Consider the following 12,878-nt stretch of genomic DNA (forward strand, 5'->3'; position numbering starts at 1 on the left):
TTTAAGACCCTCTGGAAGAACCCCAAACACAGCTGTTAATGGGTTAGGAGGGATTGTGAGTCCAAGACTGTCTGAGAGGTAATTAAAAATTTTTGTCCAGAATAATGTTAATTTGAAGCAGGCCCAGAACATGTGACCTAGTGAGGCCGGGGCTTGGTTGCAACGTTCGCAGGTTGGATCATGCCCTGGAAACATTTTGGAGAGTTTTAGTCGAGACAGATGTGCTCGATATATAATTTTGAGTTGTATAATTGTATGCCTTGCGCATATGGAGCTTGAGTGAATTCTCTGCATTGCTACTTTCCACTCCTTTTCTGATATATTAATTGAGAGGTCATTTTCCCAGTGTCCTCTTGGATTTTTGAAAGGAAGGGATTGTAAAAGGATTTTATATATTGTAGAGATGGAGTCTAACTCCTTGAAATTGAGTAATAATTTTTCCAGCGTGGATGAGGGTGCAAGATGAGGAAAATCTGGAAGGTTCTGTTTAACAAAGTTCCTGATTTGAAGATAGTGAAAGAAATTTGTAGCTGGAATGTTAAATTTGGAATGTAATTGTTCATAGGATGCAAAGACGTTGTCTATATAACGATCTCTAAGCAAGTTAATTCCAAATTTTTTCCAGATATTAAAACTGCATATGTTTGTGAGGGTTGAAAGAGGTGGTTCTTTTGCAGGGGTGCCACAGAAAGAAGCTTCTCCGTCTTAAAATGCTTTCTACATTGGTTCCAGATTCTAAGTGAGTGGAGCACAATTGGGTTATTAGTGTATTGCCGATAACGTGTGTTTATTGGAGCACAAAGCAAGGAATACAAAAGAAGTACTGCAGGATTTTACTTCTATTGCGGTCCATGCCTGTATATGTGAGTAAGGTTTTTTATGCGCCCCCATGCAACAACACCTCTGTGGTGTTGTGTGTAGAATTCTAAGAAAAAAATTTATTTAATCCATTCTGGAATAAGGCTGTAACATAACAAAATGTGGAAAAAGTGATGCGCTGTGAATACTTACTGGATGCACTATATATATATATATATATATATATATATATATATATATATATATATATATATATATATATATATATATATATATATATATATATATATATATATATATATGCATATGCAAAGAGATGGCATAAGCAAAATAAAAACGCAGGCAGCCTTAACAGGTGCCGGATACATTAATAGGTATCACACATGAAATGTAAAAGGTATTAGCAGTGTACATTGGCTGAGTTATATTGAAGTAGGCAAGTAAAACTGATTATTTAAAAAAAAAACATGCAATGCAGGTGTTAGTACAGTATTGGGTTAAACTCAGCGGAGGCTTAAATGGATATCCATCCAGGGGAGCCAGATCTTATGGGTATCGCAAATAAATTTCCCTAGACCTGCATTGGCACTTTTCAGTATTGTCTGTTGAGTTTTTTATTTTTTTATTTTGTATGTTCAGGCACCCTAACAACATATCAGATATTTGGCAGAACCAGTGTACAAGTATACTTTATCTCCACCCAGGCAATCCTGTATATGAACTGAATTGTGTTATTTTTGCTGAGAGTCACATTTATAATTGCAAAGGTCCTTTGTATTCTTTATTGATAATTCTTAGAACACTCTTGTTGTATTGTTTTCTTGTTGATACTTGAGCTGTCCAGGACAAGAATGCTAATTTTAATAAAGTATGCCAAGTAACAGGCTATTGAGCTAGCAAGTCCACATATTAAATATGTTTATTTCTTGTGAGTCAAAGTTTGAGGAATAATCATAAGTGATTGCTACAATTGCTGGATTGCTTGGACATATTTTGAAATCTGTTTCTGTCTCTTAAATTTTTTTCAAATAAAAATAGATTTTAAATCCTCTACTACTCTGTGCCTGGACACAGACACCTAAACCAGCAAAACCCCCCACCCCCCTCATTTCTGCTACTTTTCAGTATGTGTCATGGAGCTTACGGATGTGGAAATCCCAAGAAATAACCAAACGGTGACCTACTTTTCCCATCAGCTGCATTGTGAGTTATGTTTAGCACAAGCTGTCTGCCTGGCTGAGAGTTTAAGCAGTTTGCTACAGTAAAGGCTGTCATTGCCATATGGATTCCGCCATGACTGATAAGATATTTCCCATTTGTTGTGCAGTGCCCTGCCATCTAAAAAAAAATCATAGGTTGTGTTGATATTGCTTTGGGCTACTTGTATCCTGTTTTGGGCAAAAGAGAGCACATGTGTTAGTCTTCTTTGCATGATCAATGTAAACAAAACAGTTGACTTTTTATATAACAATCAATACCCATATGTGCTTTACAGTTATTTTTGGTGGGACCAGTGCCAGTTGCTTTATGCAGATGATAACATTTCTCCACCCCTTCCTTCTGCAGTACATGTTGGAGTCTTGTGTGCACCTAATGAACAAGAGTTCCTTTCAGTGTTACAGTATGATTGCCTTTTTTATTTTGCCCTAATCTTTACAATGCAGTTGTAGTCATATTTTAATCATGCCATTCTACACTGGAACAGAAACCACAAAAAATAAAAATTTTTTTTCTAAAATAGGGATTCTGCCATTTTATTAATGAGAAACATGCATCATTCTTTAAAACATTTGGCTATGCAAATTATAAGAATAATTCAGCACTAGGTAAAACTAGAGTCCCATTATGTTTTTATGGTACTTTTAGTTGTGACTCAACTTAAGGAAAGAGATTTAACCCATAAGGGGTTTTTGGTATTACTGTGCTTAAAATACCCAAAAATAAGCATGTATTATTTTTCTTTTATAATAACGGAACTGTAAATGGCTAAAGTATTCTGTGGCAGTCTGCCAAGTGGTGTTGCTCGGTATTGTTCATGCAACACTTTGTGTGTTTTTTTTCTTTTTTTTGTGCTTATTGAACGTGTTCTGCGATTTTTGTGATGGGTGATCATAAAGAACATCGAATCTGCGTTAAATTTTGTTTTCTGTTAGAGAAAACAGCTGCTGAAACTGTAGTGATGCTTGAACCTGCTTTTAAAGTGGAAGATTTAAGTAAAACAAAGTGACAGTATGTTGCGAAATTTCTGGTCTTGGGCAATCTCGGTGAGGCTCTGCGAGAGTGTAGGCGTGACATCATACCGGTATAGTTGAATTCTGAGTATGCGTTCCACATTTTCATTGTGTATTCATACCTATATTTATATTTAAAAAAAAAAAAAAAAGAAAGTATTTTTAGCAGTTTAAGAAGCACTGTATTTTTATACATGTATTGTCAAGCTTGGGTCACAGAATGGCATAACAGACAGGAAGGTAAGTCAAAAGAAAATACATTTGCTTTATTACTGTATAAAAGAAGGCAGACACAGTCTCAAGACTTCATTCAAAATATGTGCTGTTAGGAGGTGTCACATCAGTAATTGTTCTTTAGTTCCCATCTTCTGATTAGAACACCAGTGGCTTGGAATCATCACTGTTGCAGACCAGGAGGATGCAAGGAAGATCAGGTCAAACCCAGTATTAAATGTTCTAAACATTGTGCGACAAGTATGTTACACGGTAAGCTTCATCCTGCAGAGGACAACCAATTACTTTGCTCTTGGTTTACTACTTACCAGACACAGCAGAGCAGCTATGGAGCTGTCTCTGTGGTGCTGCTATTAGAGATGACGAATCATTGGCAACCCCAGTCACAAAAGTATACACATTTTTTTTGCCATATTTGTTATAGCAAAATTTCTGTTAAAATGAAATAATTTTTATAGTCCTATGAATTTTGTTACAACGGGATTCCACCTCTACTATCGCTAGAAGCAACAACCAAAACAATTTGGAACTTTGTATGTATAATAATGTACTCATCCAAACCATTACTTTCAAAATTAGTTTTCATGCCAGTCCTTTCATTAATTAATTTCATTAATCACTAGACACCGAGAAATCTTGAATTCTGTACAATAGATTGGGGTTTTAGTGCTGTGATTCACATATCTTCTGTTGCCGTTGTCCTATAAAGGTTTAGTGTGCTCTTTATTTATTTATTTATTAATTGTTGTTGCTTTTTCCTTACATTTCACATGGGTCATGGGGTGAAGGCAAAGCCTATTCTTATATCTCACGCACACCTAAACCATTCACACTTTGGCCAATATTGAGTATGAAATCAACCTAAACAACACATTTTTGGCATGCAAATCAAAAACTGGCATAGTCAAAACAGTGAAGTGGAACAGTGACATTCAAACGATTGGTGTCCTCACATGAAATTGTATGCAGTGGTGATACTGTGTAGTCCAAGTACATTTGATGTCCAGATGTCCACTTTGAAAGTTTACGTGACTTAAATTCAGTGACATTTGATTGATGGGGCCAGAGGGTCCCCTCATTAAACTGAGTGTGGGTATGTTTCTGATATTGTTAAGTTTAAATTGGAAGAGCACTGCTCAGAAAACTAACGTAGTGAGAAAGTGTAGCATACAGTATTTGGGAATGGTAATTAAACACATGATATTCAAACTGTAAAACTGGATTTTGTAATATTTCAGAGTTATACTATGAATAATACAAATGAACCATGAGCATTGAGTCATTCAGCAAATATGTAATTCTCAGTAGAGTAAAAACTGCGATCATAATCTGATTTGAGGTCTTTATATTCTGTATCACTATCATTCTGTAACTCATCTAGGACTTCCTCAGCCATAAAATTTCTTTCTCTGAAGAAGACATTTACCTAGTTTAAACTACAAGTCTTATTGTTGGTCAAATAAACCCCATTGCACTTTGACAGAAGCTTGTGTATAACAGTGCATAAAGATGAGCTGTCACATACAAAAGTTTATTTCCTGCCTTTTACACATAATTGTGACATGTAATATGAATGACCAATCATAGACACCTATACATCACTGGAATGCTCTAAACCTCAGCTATCCAATGGTAATGAGCCTTTCACTGTGGGAAGCAGACTCACTCAGCTATGAGGGTCCCATTTTGCTAATGAAAGACAGCAGTCAACAACTTATGATTTATTAGAAAGGAAGACACCCTTTGGTATGCAGAAATACCATTTATTTCCTTTGATTGACTTGTGAGTTTATTGCAACTTACACCAGCAACTTTTGAAATATGCTAGCAGGACTTTCAGCTTGGTCACTGTCAGTATGGTGTTTCCAAGTTCTTTGTGCATGTTTAACCAGGTTAACTGCATGTACTATAATATTTTACTTAACTTTCATACAGAGGACCACACACCACTTGACACACAGCTTGTACTTTAACACCTTATCAGAATAGTAAAAGCCACTTATTTTAATCAGTAAGAGAAAAAATGACAAATTAAGTAGTGTATATATTCAGTTTCCGTTTTTATTATAAAAAGGTAAAAACATAAGTAATAAGTAATGTATTTTTTAATAGAAACCCTGTTTCATGTATGTCAGTGGTAGTTTTTCCACATTAAGGGTGAGTTTGCTAAAATTAAACCTTTGACTGACCATCTACAGTGAACAGTCACATCCATGTTCTTATGAGTATTTATTCTAAAATTCTAAACCATTGTTGATGGATTTGCTTTTCAAAACCCCAGATTACAGCCAGTGATCAATAACAACTTCTTAGCCATGAACTTAGTAAATGTTAACAGCTGAATGGAATTAAAGAACTGCAGTGGCCAGAAATGGAATCGCTAGGCTAACTTCAATGTAAATTTAAAGAGAGAGATGAGTGAAATAACTGGTAAAGCTCATACTGAAGTGGGCCTAAGTTTGAAGAAGTTACAAGCAAGAGGAAGAGAAGAAGTGATCACAACAAAAGATGAGAAAGTAAAGTTGTTACTGTTGTAGACAGATCCTCAAAGTATGGAGCCTGAGGAACACTTTTGGAAAGTAATGGCAGGGTGTGGCCTGCAGGCCTATTTTGAAAATGCAGTACATTTATTTTTCTCATTGTCTGCTTTGTCTGTCAAATTCATATTTCATATTTGCATTTTTGACATGTATTGTGAAAGAGGAATAAATGTTTAACAGCAGTTATGGCTGCATAATATGAATTTTATACATCAAATTAGTGGGTTGAGTGACTTTGCAGTTCAATGATATGTTTGCTGAAGTCAGACTTGTAGGAGGTCAATGTAAGGTGCAGGCACAGGTTGAGATGCTCCTATGTGAGTTTGTTGCAACTGTAATTTATAGTGAGAATCATAGTTGAAAACCTTGACTCCCAAATATAGATAATTCAAATATGATCATAATGTTTGCAGAATGTCTATTGCAATCAATGCATCTCTATACAGACTGTGTCCAAAATTAGCCCAGTTTCTACTGTTTGAACTTTGTGTTCACCACCTTATTGTTTTATAACAGAGCCATCTCCAGCAGTAGTGATGCTGTGCAGTCCATTCTTAACTGTAGCTGGGCATGTGCCCAGGGATAGGAACAGTGAACAAGTTTCAGACAAATAAGAGCATTTCTCTCTAGTTTTTAAAGCTATTAGATCACATCTGGAAATACTCAAAAAGCCAGAAAAGCAGTGTTGTCTCATTAACAGCATCCACAATACATGCAGAGCAGGAAAGTGTTACATTCTCCCTTTTAGATCAGTGAGAAACTCAAACCTAAGTAAGTCCTGGTGTGAGAAAAATACAGTCACTTTGTAAACAGATCTGTAATAGTAGTGCCACCTCCTTCAAGTCCATGGAGCTGTAAGCTCGGCAGTCTTGATTCATCAAATGGTTGAAATGCTGTTTGAGGTTCTGTCTTAAAACTGATTCTATGTGTTTGTGTGTGCTACTTTAAAGTAGTTAAAAATACTTATTTGCATTTTAAGCCATCCTATAATATAATTTGATACTATCCGTATGTATGGTGTTCGCGTCAATACCCGTATGTATGGTGTTCACGTCAATACCTCGACTCAATACAAGTTAGAACCATGCAATGGGACTCTGCCTCTGTAGTTAGAACATAGCGTGGCAAACGCGGATGCAGTATTGCATGATTGGCTAAGAATGTTCGAATGCTTCAGTGACGCCACTGGATGGCCGAGTATAGTAAGTCGGTGTTGGTTCGAGCAGATAACAGTAAGTTCGGTTGGTTTTTGGAACATTGGTTTGGTGGGGCATACTTTCCAGGACTAACATCGTCGACTGACCTAAACCCTTTGACAGCTCCGGAACCGTAAGTAATTTAGAACGTATTGCCATTAGCTTGATACGTCCTTCTAACATCTATTGGCAAACTGAGTAATGACGGCTGGGTATTAACAATGGTCATTGTTTAAATTTTAGCTGATCTCCGATCTAAAATGACCTCACCAACATAATTATTACTCTGACTCTGATTAGAGTCATAAAATATGGTTTGTTTTGAAAATTTGTTTGCTGGAAAAAATCAAATGAGGTACGCTGAAGAGCTGAGTTCATGTCTCGCAGCCCCGTTTAAACAGGAAGCTCTACATTACATCGGCCGAAAAGGTCTATTTTAAGCACAAATCAGTGCCATAATAACAAAATCATTTAAAGAACTTAAAAAAAAAAACGAATAATTCTTTGGAGAGAAAGTATGGATTTCACAAACTTAGAATTTGTAGCCCAATTTAATCGTCTCCCAGTCGCTAGTTAATAAATAATTGAGTAAACAATATAACATATTGATTGGCGGGCCATTTGAAATCATTTTGCAAACTGAACTTTTGGTAACAGTGTTGTATATGCTGCATTTTTTGCATATATTGTTAGTAACCTAATGATTTACAGCCCAAACACCACAAACATACATCATGTTGCAGGAATGTCAGATGGTGCGCTTTAAGGTGCTTGTTTCTCATATAGTATCATTTAGTAACATGAATATTGGACAATACCCTCTTTGCTATAAATATACAATAAATATGGAAGACTAATACATCTGAGCTATATGAAAGTCACTGTTCTCTGATATGATGAATGTCACCTTGTGGTGCACTTGACTCACACTTGTGGACCATAGAGGTTCTCAAACATAAGCTTCCACTGTGGTTTCTTAACAGAATATCTTAGTTTACATTAGACAGCCTGTTATCTACCAAGCTAAATCCATTCATAATCCATCATCAAATAGATTAATCATCTTTCACCATATGCAGACCCTTGATGCGTTGTCAGTTGCTGCCATTCAGGCAATTGCTGGGTGCTACGTTGGGGTAAATCTTGACAAAACTTGGAGTTTGCTAGAGGTGTTTTTTCAGCATGCATTTCAATTTTGAATAATACTGACCTTTCTATTTGTCAGTGCTTGGTACTGTAGGTTAACTGTTTAATGGTTAGTGGCTATTGTTATTGCCACTTTTATCTCTTTATAGAGTTAGTTCAGAAGTAGACTTGTGCTAGCTGAATGATTTGACTGATCAGATGTGAGTTGTAATTGTTTTAATTTGTGTCACAAATTTATAACAGGAGATGAAATAATATAGACTATAGACTAAATGCTTTTTAATACAGTGTTCAACACAGTCCCTAAAAAAGAAACAGTGGCTTTGAATTCATTCTCTAATAGCATCTAGCCCATCCACAGATCTATGTCCATCAATTTTCTATCTTTTTTCATATAGGGAGAATAAATAATCTAAAGGAACGTCTCAAACATCCATGTAGAACTGTGGAAATTGCATACTGACAATGGTAACTGCAGATAGAACAATTAAAACTCAAGGCAAGTAGCTATTTTGGCTTGTCTGCAGTGGCGATGAAATGAGCTGCTTCATTTGTTAATACCAAAATAAAATTTGTTTAATGCTTCAAAGCACTGCAAAGACATACCAGTTAGCAGTATTTGCAAAGCATTACACCTAATTGTTGAATACAAATCTGCAAAAGCTAAATTGGTGTCAACCCCTAAAATGTGACAAACACCGTAAAGCACGTACGGTATGCTATATATTCGAAAAGTATGTTGGCGATTGTAATGCAGTCTACAAGTTACGCTGCAGGTAACATCAGCCATACATATATTGTAATTCTGGATCAGTGCGCAAGCTAAGCAATAACAAGTCTGATCACTGATACAGTACTTTGAAAACTGCACAGGAAAGGGCAGTTACAGAAGATCTGAAACAAAAGATTAATGTAAAACTGACAAGTTTGATTACAGACAGGAAGTCTGAAAGTTAAGACAAATGCAAATAAAAGGGTTTTGACATTTGAAAATGAATTCAGTTTTGCTCATCCAATAAATAGTACTATTTAGTAATACTTTTTTTAACCAGCTAATGATGCAAATGCTACAAATCTAACACAGTGATTTTTCCTTACAAACCAGATTTTAAAGGCATGTTTAGAAAAACTATTTTGAAAAACTTGTTTAAATGAAAATATCCTGAATTATCTCCCAATTCACTATTTCAACAGCACAAATAACATTACAGTGAACCCTCGTTTATCGCAGTTAATCCGTTCCAGACTCTACCATGATAAATGAATTTTCGCGAAGTACAATTCTTTATAAATAGAATACTTTCGCAGTTAGAGTATAGAAAACCTGTTTATGACCTTCTAAATATGTTTTTTAATATTATTAGAGCCCTCTAGACATCAAATAACACCCTTTAGTCACCATTACACTCTTATTACCCACCATATTAGACAAAATAAGAGAAAATAAGACATACTAGACGTTACAAATATCATATTACTAGGCTCACCCGCCTTTTAAGGCGACCGACTTTTATTCTCGATTTGTATGCGCTCCATGTGTACATCAGGCATGTAAAGTGTAGGGAATGAGAACATCAAAGTGTTCATTCATAACATCTCCCGAAAACGTACGTTTTTTTTTTATCCCCTTGAGTGCCTGTCCAAAGTTGTACAATGTCAGCCCGAATCTGTACCACTAAAGACGGAGTTGCATGCACTAAATAAGCTATAGATGAGAATAAGCAAGCACCATCTCCCCTGGTATTTACTACGTGGTGAGGCATTTGTACTCCATCAACATTAATTATTTCCAGAGACATAATTTTTCCAGTGCATCGCACACAAAAGCAAGGGAACGATGAGAGCACCAAAACTCTGCTCACATCGCGTCGCTTCGTACCACAAGTAGTAAGTCTGTGATAAGCGGAATACAGCTACGCTTTGCACTCACGGGACGGAAGGACAATCCCGACCGCTTTTATATAGTAGATTATTGTACTGTACATTTAATTACACACACACACAGTTCTTACACACAACCACTAAACTATGAAGGCACGACCACAGTAGGAGAGTCTTCAGGTAGTGCAGTATCTTCAGCAGGTGCGTTGTTAACTTCTTTCGCTGAAGGAGTACTAGGAGTAGGCAGTGGGTGTCTGGGTGCGCGGCTGAAGAACATCTTGATAGGCAGTTGCTGGCACTGTCTTTTCATATGAGTGAGGAGGCTTTTGTAGGGTTTTGCCATCTTTGATCATATCCAAGAGTTTCACCTTCTCCTGGATAGTAAGCATCTTCCTCCGGTGCTTAGTTTTATTGTCAGAAGGCTCAAGATGATATCATCCTTTATAAACCCTATACTGAACAAGATTATAAAAATTTCCTCCATTTGTGGTTACACTGTGGGAATCCCCATGTCTGCCACAAATTAAAATTCAAGCCCTGTATTTTATTTTTATATTTATGAATGCCAATATCACTATTTAAAGTTGCTGCTTCTATAGCATTTACATCTATATATATAATTAACTAAGGGCGCGCAAGACAGTGAGCGCAAGCAAGACAGAGAGCACACGCAAGACGGAGAGCCACGCCTGCCAAAGCCCGCCCACCAACTCTAACGAAGGGCAAGCAAGACAGAGAGCCATGCCCGCCAACTCACAGAGCCCTGCCCACCAACTCTAAGACCATGGGATATGCACGACAGAGCCCTGCCCGCCATCTCTAATCCTACTTCCGCGTCCACCGTCGCTCTCGATCAAACAGCACTAATTAGCAAACAAACAAAGATAACTGGCAGTAACAGTGCAAAATTCACAATTGGTATGCCAGATTGAAAAGATAAGTTTTGAGGGTAGTTTTAAAATGTGTTATTGAATTGAGCTGATGTTTATGAGAGAGAAGAGAATTCCCGAGTTGAGGAGCACTATGAGAGATGCTCGAGCTCCCATAGCACAGAGTTTGATGTATGGTACAGAAAGTACAGCTGCAGATGAGAACTCAGAGTGAGTGAGGTGAGTGTCGGTCTGTAGGAGATCAGCGAGGTTGTGGAGAGCTTTAAATGTTAAGAGCGGTATTTAGTATTGTATTCTGTAGTTAACAGGGAGCCAGTGAAGTTGAGAGAGAATAGGTGTAATATGTTCAATGGATTTAGTACAGCAGGTTATTATCCTGGCAGCAGAATTTTGAATAAATTGTAAGCGATGGATACGTTTTTGTGGGATGACAGATAGAATAGCATTACAGTAATCTATAATGAGGTGACTCGGGCATTAACCAATACTTTAGTACTGTGTTGCGTAAGAACAGGACGAAGTCTAGAAATGTTTCGGAGATGGAAGAAAGCAGTCCGAGAAATGTTACTTATACGGGAGGAATTATTTAATAATAATTATTATTATTATTATTTAATAATTGCCATTATTAGTGTATAAATGGATATAAATAATTGCATGTAAACGATTTGACAAAATCTGTTGTATGTAAACGATACTGTTTAAAACGTTACTGTTTTTTCATCAGAAAACCCGGTTTCCACGTCTACCTGTATTAGTTTAAATGGCACTTTTACCACTCGCAATAGTGCGGACGCGCTGACTTATCGTGTCGACTGGGCAACACAGTGAATGCGGCGTCTATCTATATATGTCCTGTGCTACAGGAAGGTACTCTCTCGACCATTGCCATTGGTTTCGCTCCTTGCTATTTTCGTTATACTGCAATGGTGGTTTCCTAAGCCTTTTTTATACTGAATTTCTTACACTGCCATATGATACGGCGGGCTTCGGCTAGTATTTTATATTCTGCTACAGAAATGGCAAAATATTGTGCACTCAATGGAGGCATTTTCAGTAGAAAGCCATTGAATGGGATTTCTGTTTATGTATTTTAAATATACTAATCACATACTACACTGATACACAATCTGCAAAGGAAAGCCATGCCATCTCACATGTCTGATCAACATCGCATAGAATAGCCACCTTGACATATACACTTGTATACAGGAACCATAAGCTGCTAACTCACATATTGTAGCAGTGTTGATACTTGCTTTAACAGCAACAAATCATTCGGCTGAAATTAGGTTGTTTAGTACATTTTTATTTTTTTTTAGTAATAAATACAAAATTCACAAGCAGACACCTCTTTACATTTATGTGTTTCAGTGCAGGTTTGGGTTAAATGAAATGTCATTAACACCTTCTTGCTACAGACCAGAGCTACAGCTACAGTAAGTGAAGAGTACGCATGACAAATGCACATCATTGTGAGGGTAAAACAGATACATTTCTAGGCTTTTAGTAGGTCTGAAGGGTTAATCAGGGGATCCCAGACAAACCTTTAACTCTGGTCCTTCACTGTATTTTACATCTTGATGAAGTAGCTATTGGGTTTCCTTTTCCATTATGACATTTTGCTTTTTATTATTATTCTTCTCAATCTGAAGAGGAAACAGATTTGTGAAGTGTGTAGTTTAAGTTTATAGGTATCATTGCTTTTATGTTCTAATAAATTGAAAAAGCTCAGTTTGGCAGATCTTCTACTTATTAGACTGATACTAACTGCTTGAAAGATTTACTTCTTGGGGTGCAGTTACTGTAAGCGCTCCTGTATAGTCATCTTTTATTGTAACCGTTCCAAAGAATATTATCTGCCCTGTAGACTTGCTTTAGGAAGATTGAGATGTTTTGACTTTTTTGGTTGAAGGTTTTCCACCTTTGAAGAAATACTCT

The 12,878-nt window shown here is 36.7% G+C and overlaps 1 protein-coding gene across 5 annotated transcripts in view; it reads left to right on the forward strand.

The window, feature by feature from the left end:
• Nucleotides 1-12,878, forward strand: part of LOC120537426 (arf-GAP with coiled-coil, ANK repeat and PH domain-containing protein 2-like) — a 177,621-nt gene that overhangs the window by 66,093 nt on the left and 98,650 nt on the right. The gene's annotated exons all lie outside the window — the stretch shown is intronic.

This window comes from Polypterus senegalus, chromosome 1, assembly GCF_016835505.1.
Source record: "Polypterus senegalus isolate Bchr_013 chromosome 1, ASM1683550v1, whole genome shotgun sequence".
NCBI classification, from domain to species: Eukaryota; Metazoa; Chordata; class Cladistia; order Polypteriformes; family Polypteridae; genus Polypterus; species Polypterus senegalus.